Here is a 9,618-nt window from a genome sequence, read left to right as displayed (position 1 = left end):
AACATTTAAAAATATTTCTTCAATTAGCAGACACTTTTAAAACCAATGGAGCTTCTCCTAAGGCAATACGTTTAAGATTATTCCCTTTTTTCCTCAGAGATAAAGCCATATCATGGTTAGATTCCCTTCCACCCAATTCCATTACGACTTGGGATAACCTTAGAAGAGTTTTTCTTGCTAGATACTTTCCCCCGAGTAAAACCGCCGTCCTTCGAAACCATATAACTAGATTTACCCAAAACCAAGGAGAATCGTTGTTCGAAGCTTGGGAGAGATATAAAGAGTTGTTACGAGCATGCCCACATCATGGTTTAGAAAATTGGTTAATCATTCAAACCTTCTATAATGGACTTCATTACAACACAAAGATGACCATCGACGCTGCCGCAGGCGGTGCTTTGATGATCAAACCTTATCCTGAAGCTAGTGCCCTCATCGAAGATATGGCTCAAAACCATCAATCATAGGGATTCGAACGAGCGACAGTTGAGAAGAAGGAAGCCCAAGGAGGATTGCATGAACTAAGCTCTATAGACATGATGCAAGCTAAAATGGATTCATTAACCCTCAAAGTCGAGCATATATGCATAAACCCGAATACTGTAGTCGCAGTTTCATCGGATTGTGAGATATGTGGAACCAAAGGACACTAATCGGCAGAATGCAGTCTATTAAACGAAACCCACCCTGAGCAAGTTAACTACACCCAAGGGAACCCATACTCGAATACCTATAACCCTGGATGGAGGAATCATCCGAACTTCTGCTATAAAAACAATAACCCTATTCAAAATAATGCACCTCCGAGACCTAGTTATCAAACCCCAAGATCAAATCAACCTATGCAACCTGTGCCACCAAAGCCGAGCCTTGAGAAAATTATGGAAAATTTTATCACCGCTCAAACCCAACAAAACAAGGAGTTCATGAACCAAAACATTCATGTTAACGAATTGATTACTCAGCTAGGAACCAAGGTTGACCAAATAGTTACTCATACCAAGATGCTTGAAACCCAGATCTCTCAGGTAGCTTTAAACCAAGCCCCTCAGACTACACCTGGAAGACAATTCCCTGGACAACCTCAACAAAATCCGAGAGGACAAGCCAATGCCATTACCCTACGAAGTGGGAACACTTATGATGAGCCACCAAACCCTAGATTGAGTGAACCCAAAATTTCTAAGGAATGTACCAAAGCCCCGGACTAAGTAAAGGAACCAGAGGAATCTGAAAAACCAGGAAGGTCGAGAAAAAGGAGGAGAACCTAAAGATAAAACTTACATACCACCCCCGCCATATAAACCACCTATACCATATCCGCAAAGACTCAAACAAACCCATATCAATAAACAGTATCAAAAATTTATTAAAGTTATAGAAAAACATCATGTAGAAATCCCTTTCACAGAAGCCATCATCCAAATACCTTCTTATGCAAAATTTCTCAAAGACATCCTTACCAACAAACGTAGACTTGACGATCCGAAGCCTTTGGAATGTAATGCTATTTCCAAGGAAAAATTAGCAAAGAAAGATAAAGATCCTAGAAATTTCTGCATTCCTTGCCTTTTGGGTAATCATGTCATCGAAAAAGCTTTTCTAGACTTAGGAGCTAGTGTGAGCCTAATGCCTTTAGCAGTTTGTGAGAGGTTAAACTTAGGAGAATTACAACCCACTAAGATGTCACTTTAGTTAGCCGATAGATCTGTTAAATATCCGATAGGCATTTTAGAAGATGTTCCTGTTAGGATAGGTCAGTTATTTATCCCTACTGATTTTGTTATCATGGAAATCAAAGAGGACAATGATATACCAATCCTTCTAGGTAGACCATTCTTATCGACTGCAGGAGCCATAATAGATGTCAAGAAAGGAAAGTTGACATTTGAAGTAGGTGACGAGAAAATAGAATTTATACTTTCGAAATTTCTTATGGCACCTGTGATGGGAGACACGTGTTATGCCTTAGATACCATTGATGAATGTGTTAGAGAATTAGAACAAAAAGAAATTATAAAAACAATCAAGTTACCATCAACTCTCATAAGGGAAGATGATGACTTTAAGAAACCCTACATCGATGATAACCTTTACGAATGTTTATCCCTTACTCCAGATCCTATGCCATGCCCTAAGAAACCAACCTTAGAACTTGCGGAACTGCCTAAGAACCTGAGATATGAGTTCCTCGATGAAAAGATGAACCGTCCAGTTATAGTTAGTGCTACCTTGAGCCAAGAGGAAACGAACCAACTTTTAGATGTTTTACGAAGATATCCCTCAGCCTTAGGATATAATATCTCTGACCTAAAAGGTATAAGTCCATCTGTATGCATGCATCGGATTTCGCTCGAAGAAGATTCAAAACCCTCTAGGGAACATCAGAGAAGAATAAACCCTATAATGAGTGATGTTGTTAAAAAGGAAGTTCTTAAGTTACTTGAGGCAGGTATCATCTACCAGATCTCTGATAGTAAGTGGGTGAGCCGTGTGCATGTAGTACCTAAAAAGGGAGGCATCATAGTCGTGCAAAACGATAAAGGCGAACATGTAGCAAAACGTTTAGAAGGAGGATGGCGGATGTGTATAGATTATAGAAAATTAAATAAAGCAACTAGGAAGGATCATTTCCCTTTACCATTTATAGACCAAATATTGGAGCGTTTAGCCAGACACTCCTACTTCTGTTATTTAGATGGATACTCTGGATTCTTCCAAATACCTATCCACCCCGAAGATCAAGAAAAAACTACCTTTACATGCCCTTATGGAACTTTTACCTACATACGAATGCCATTCGGCCTCTGTAATACCCCAGCTACTTTCCAACGCTACATGATGTCAATCTTTGCAGATTACCTAGATGGTATCATGGAAGTGTTTATGGATTTTTTCTCGGTTTGCGGATTTAATTTCCATAATTGTCTCGCTAACCTTGAGAAAATCCTGGAGAGATGCGTGGAGGTGAACCTCGTGCTAAATTGGGAAAAATGTCATTTCATGGTAACCGAAGGAATAGTTTTAGGACATATAGTTTCCGAAAAAGGTATAGAGGTAGATAAAGCTAAAATAGAAGTTATAGAAAACCTAAAACCCCCAAAAACCATCAGAGAAGTCCGAAGCTTTCTTGGACACGCTGGATTTTACCGGCGTTTTATTAAGGACTTCTCCAAAATAACCAAACCTTTAACTGGACTTTTAATGAAAGATGCTAAATTCATTTTCGATGAAAAATGTAATGACGCATTTAATCTTTTAAAGCAAGCATTAGTATCTGCACCCATTATGAAACCACCTGATTGGTCAGAACCTTTTGATATAATGTGCGATGCTAGTGATTATGCAGTTGGAGCCGTTCTAGGACAAAGGAAAGATAAAAAATTACATGCCATTTATTATGCCAGTAGAACCCTAGATGCTGCCCAACTTAACTACACAACAACTGAAAAAGAATTACTCGTTGTAGTTTTCGCTATAGACAAATTTAGATCTTATCTAGTAGGAGAAAAAATTATAGCTTACACCGATCATGTTGCCATTCGTTACCTATTAAGTAAAAAAGATGCCAAGCCCAGGTTACTCTGATGGATTATATTACTACAGGAGTTTGATTTAGACATAAGAGATAAAAAAGGCACTAAAAACGTAGTAGCTGATCACCTTTCTAGGCTAGAACATCTAAAACCTGAACTAGTACCCATAAATGATGATTTCGCCTATGATAGACTAATAGCTAGAGTAGAAACCATTGAAGATAATAACCTAGACCTTTATGAGCACCCCCAAAATTCCTTAGCAATAAGTAACATACCCTGGTATGCGGACTTCGTTAATTACCTAGCTGGTGATATAGTACCCCCTGATCTTGACTACCACCGCAAGAAGAAATTCTTCCACGATGTGAGAAACTTCTATTGGGACGAACCGCTCCTTTTCAAAAGGGGTAAAGATGGCATTTTTTGCCGTTGCGTTCTAGAAGAAGAGGTAAATAGTATTATCGAGCATTGTCATTCTGCACCTTATGGTGGACATGCGAGCACATCTAAGACATACGCCAAGATTCTTCAAGCTGGCCTATTCTGGTCTACCATGTGGCGTGATGTCTATGCTTGCATTGTCAAATGTGATAGATGCCAACGCACTGGAAAAATTTCAAGACGTGATGAAATGCCTCTAAGAAACATTCAGGAAGTAAAACTCTTTGACGTATGAGGTATAGATTTCATGGGACCTTTCCCACCATCCTTAGGAAACAGGTATATCTTAGTAGCTGTAGACTATATGTCTAAGTGGATTGAAGTTATAGCTACACCCACAAACGACACTAGGGTAGTAATCAAACTATTTAAAAACTATATATTCCCTAGATTTGGAACACCATGTTTAGTCATAAGCGACGGAGGATCACACTTTATATCGAGAATATTTGACAAACTTTTAAGAAAATATGGAGTTAGGCATAGAGTAGCAACACCATATCGTCCACAAACTAGTGGCCAAGTAGAAGTATCTAATAGGAAGATAAAACAAATCCTAAAGAAAACTGTTTCTATTTCTAGGAGAGACTGGTCTCAGAAACTTCAAGAAGCATTATGGGCCTATAGAACCGCTTTCAAAACCCCTATAGGAACTACTCCTTACCAACTAGTCTATGGAAAATCCTGTCACTTACCGTTCGAATTAGAGCATAAGGCCTATTGGGCCATTAAGACTTTGAATTTAGACTACCTAGCCGCTGGAGAAAAGCGTACCCTAGACATTCATAAATTAGAAGAACTTAGGCAATCGGCCTACGAGAATGCAAAAATATATAAAGAGAGGACAAAAGCCTATCACGACAAAAGAATAATAAAGAAAAACTTCAACATAGGCAATCTTGTTCTCCTTTTCAACTCTAGGTTGCGACTCTTCCCTGGAAAGCTACGTTTAAGATGGATTGGTCCTTTCGAAGTATCCAAGATTCTGAGATCCGGAGCCGTAGAAATCAAGAACGAAACCTATAGTCCATTCATTGTAAATGGACAAAGACTGAAGCTCTACGATGGAGGAGACATTCCAGCATACTACTCAAGCCACACCTGATTGATCCACCAATTCCTACTACTACAGGCGTATAAATTCTAATCGTCAAGCTAATGACATTAAACAAGCGCTGCGTGGGAGGCAACCCATGGTTTTCCTTTCATTTTACTTTTTCGCATTTATTTTTAATTTGTATTTTATTTTATCATATTTTGCATTGAGACTAAAATTTGAATGCTTTGCACTTTCAGGATCACTTTCTTAACTTTTACAGGATGCAGGATTTCGATGACATGCACGTGGCCTATAGAGATAATGCTCAGAGAGAGCACTGCATCGCTCTGTATCAGCGCCCTATGGCACCCACACGTTATCCTGATCAGCAATGTATGGAGGCACTAGGTATCGAGCCGAGTATCCGATTCCTTAACCACCAGCTTCACTGGGACGAGTTTGCTGATGACTTGAGTAACACCTACAGGAACCTGACATTGGAGTTCCTGAGTTCATTCGACTATGACCCATACTCTGGACCAGATGGGTATGCTGCTTTCAGGCTCTTTGGAGTTGAGTACTCCTTCATCCAGAAAGAGTTCGGCGACTTATTGGGTTTCCAGACCACTCCTGATGCTATCCCGGAGACACCTACGGGATATTTTCTGGGTATGAAGGTGGAGAAGTTTTGGAGTGATATATCGGGTGGCGGAAGCCAAGATCCATCTGCACAGCTGTCTCATGTTATACATAACCCCGCCTTCAGATACTTTCAGATGATATTAGCACATTCCTTCCTGGAAAGACCGGATGAAGAGACACTACTGAGTGAAGAGGAGATATTCCTACTATTTTGTGCATCCCAGTCTCGCCCAGTAGCATGTGGGAACTTTTTATTATACAGTCTCAGCGGTATCTCCAGATCTACCGAAGGAGTCATCCATGTTGGCGGAATCATCATGCAGATTGTTGTCGCTTTAGGTCTGTCTCGCAAGCTGTTACAACTTCGGACCTACTGTGGGTACACTACCATGGACAACGACTTCTGTTTGACCAGAGGGTTGATGCGGAGAGCCTTTTTCCACCCATGTCAGTTCCGATTGCTAGTCGACAGCGAGGCTATCCACTATTTCACACTGCCAGATCCTATGATGACCCGTGTGCATGATCCAGCGAATTGGAGTTATGCTCTGGAGGGCCAGGGAGAGATCGTTGAGGAGCCGAGATCACCACCCGTTGCTGAATACACGCCTACACCACTATCTCCCAGAATCACTATTTTCTCTAATAATCTTTCATTGCAGACCCCCGACATCCGCACTCAGATTGCTGAGTGTCGTAGAGAGATCGCAAAGCTTAGACAGGACGTGGCTGACCTCACTTTACAGATAGGAGTGTCTGATCTCACCCATGCTACAGAAGCCGACTGTGTATATCAGGAGATCGTAGAGCTCATGTAGGAAGTATCCATGCTCCGTGGATCCACTCAAGAAGATGACATCCCCACTATATGATCTCAGCATTCCATCTTATTTTATCTTTCTTTTATTTTATTTTTCTCGTATTTACATAACCCATCTTATATTATCGCATTTGGAATATTATATAAACTACATCTATACATCGATATTTCTACTTTTATCTATAGATGTCTTATATTTGTTTTATTTACATTTTTTATTTTAGTTGTTTATTAGTCTAATATTTAATTTTTGTTTCATTTTTATTTTATTTTTTACTTCTACAAAAATTATGCAAGCCAATGATTCTAGGAAAATCACAAGACAAATGCTATTCGGACCCCTCAAAGCCAAAAGACAAGAGAAGCCCAAACCGAAGGACCAAAATCAGGCCCAGCCAGATTTTGCCTTGTGGCGCCCGCCATAGACCCTGTGGCGCCCGCCACAGCGTCTGTAAAAGGTACCACTCCTGGCTTTTATATTACGGAGGCGATGTGGCGTGACCACATGGCTAGAGAGCAAAGGCGTGACGACCTACTATCTACCATCCAACAACAACTGGCGAATAACATGAGCTTCATGCAAGAATCGCAGCGGAGGACAGACAGGTCCTACGACACTGTTCTACAGTCCCTGCAAATGATCACAGATACACAAGCCCGTCAGCAACAATACCACCAGAGACACATGGCACTCATTGAAGCCACTCAAGGTTCCATTTTGGGTAACCTTCGAGAAGTGAGGACCGCTCAGGATGCCCTGCAGGTGAGGATGGATCAAAGAGACTGTCGTCGTACCCGATCTCGTCGTCCACCTCAGGATGGCGAGGCCACTAGTGGTCAGCAATAGGTTGTCAGGTAACTCTTCCCTTATCTTATTTCGAAACATTGGGGACAATGTTCGATTTAAGTGTGGGAGGAGACTTTATCGTCTTTTCTTTATTACCTTTCTCGTTTTTTCCTTTATCGCTTTTTCTTTGCTGTTTTTAGATAGTTTATTTATTTTTATTTCCTTTTAGTTGTTTATTTCGCTTTTTAGTATAATGCATGAGTCTGACGAGTCACCAAATATAGTAGATCTTTAGTACAATCTTACCTCCCCATACCTTTAGCCCCACCGGAAAAAAAAAATTGCAAAAGAAAATAGTGTTATTCCGAAAGTTTTCAGGTTTTAAAGACATGTTTTGAGTAAGGATGCGGTGACTTGGGAGAACTTTGCGAAACATCAGTATTATTTTAGCACCATAGACTTCGTAAATATAGGAACCACTCCCGAAACCCCATATACCATGGCCTTAATCATCATTTTCGTATAAGTCCTCAGTAGTTTATCTCAGCAGTCAGCTCCGGCCTACGCATCCTCTACGTAGGGGACCGATGCAAATAAGTGAATGATCCAGAAAAACAAAAAAATAAAAGAAAGCAAAAAGACAACTCCGGTATAGGTGACCCTCACAAAGTCATTTAAACCAAAGAATTGTAAAAATTTGCTACAAAAAGAAAAATAAAAAGAAAAAGAAAAACTTACCCACTGTTAGTTGGTTAAGAGGTATCTGGCACTGAACTCGGTAGGGCGGATTATAATCCGATCCCCCATAACTACAGTTGGGTCCAATAAAAGGGTTTACACATATTTATGTGCCAGAAACCCCATGCTCAGATCATAATCACTAACAGGACACTCTACTATGAAGCATGTACGGATAACGGGCTTAATGTGATTGCGCCTGAATGAAAAGGACACAAAAAGAGATGAAGAGGCAGGCCTAGGTATTGTGGGATAATATGGGTTGGTTAATATAGGAATGAAGTTTATGTCTGTATTTGCGGATTAGTGTCATCATGATACCCTTAGTTCACTCAGTTAGTACCTATCACTACATCCCGACTTGAACTTAGAATTTTTACCTGAAACACTCGTTTGCACCAAATTTTCTTTTATGAGCTTTTTAATGTTTTGCTTGAGGACAAGCAAAGGTTTAAGTGTGGGAGAGTTTGATAATACTGAAATTTACCGTATTTTCGACTCCGATTTCACATGCATTCTAGTTGTTTTATTGTTATTTTGTTGTTTTATTGCTATGTTTTCCTTTGTTTTCAGGTTTTTACTTTAATCGGAGCCTCGATCGAGAAAAGGAGTAAAAAAGAGCTAAAACCTCTAAAATTCAACATTTTGTACTTGTGGCCTACCCCATGGTTGGCGCCATAGACCCTGCCATGATGTGTCCAAGCTCAACTTCCGTCAACTTCCACGTTCCCCACTACTTCCACTAAGGCGCCTCAAAATGGCCTTGTGGCGGGCGACATGGCCTTGTGGCGGGTGCCACAAGAGGAAACGTTTTCCCTCCCATTTTCAAGTTGAAGGGCATCCTTGTCATTTCCATCTTTTTACTTGCTTATAAATAGAAACTCGAAATCACTTTTACAATCATCCAAACTTAGAGCAGAGGCAAACTCAGAGCAACTTTGTTTCACTTAGGCATATATTCAGTATTATAAAGTGGTAATCACTTCGCATTGGAGTGTTACCACAATTGTGTAATCAAGTCTGTGATAGAGTCTGTAATCGAGTTTTGAGCACTTTGGAAGGAAGTTAATCCTGCCGCCCTTTTCATTTCCGCTTTGAAATTTACTCAACCCTCCGATTGGAGCAGGTTTTTATTACTTGTCTTTATCTTATTTATTTTCCCGCACTCGCTTTACTTTATTTATTTCTCGCACTCGCTTTACCTTATTTATTTCTTGCACTCACTTTACTTTGTTTATTTCCTCGCACTCGCTTTAAATTATTTATTTCCTCGCACTTGATTTAAATTATTTATTTCCTCGCACTCGCTTTAAATTATTTATTTCCTCGCACTCGCTTTCAATTATTTACTTTCCGCACTCGCACTACTTTTATTTACTTTAATGCACTTTTACTTTACCATGTCTAACTAAATCTATAAGGTTAGAATGTAAGGATCGTAATTGAACCAATAATCCGTACAATTGTTCGTAGAAACACTTAAGGGCTATTTTAACTTTAAACTTAAGTTTTCCCGCACTTCAATTCTGTTGGGTAAGATCGAAAGTCGTCCAACGTCTTTTTAAACTTAATTGGTTTTAACTATTTCAAAAACAGCGAAAGCGCTTTGTTT

General features: G+C 39.9%; 1 non-coding gene across 1 annotated transcript; it reads right to left on the bottom strand.

The window, feature by feature from the left end:
* Positions 1-206: 206 nt before the first annotated feature.
* On the bottom strand, positions 207-313 carry LOC127125108 (small nucleolar RNA R71). Its single transcript, XR_007804568.1, has one exon. It is a non-coding gene; the product is annotated as a small nucleolar RNA R71 (small nucleolar RNA).
* Positions 314-9,618: the final 9,305 nt, after the last annotated feature.

This window comes from Lathyrus oleraceus, chromosome 2 (genome assembly GCF_024323335.1).
Source record: "Lathyrus oleraceus cultivar Zhongwan6 chromosome 2, CAAS_Psat_ZW6_1.0, whole genome shotgun sequence".
In the NCBI taxonomy this organism is placed as follows: domain Eukaryota; kingdom Viridiplantae; phylum Streptophyta; class Magnoliopsida; order Fabales; family Fabaceae; genus Lathyrus; species Lathyrus oleraceus.
Note: the sequence above shows the minus strand (reverse complement) of the source record. Positions and strands in the feature narration are given on the sequence as shown.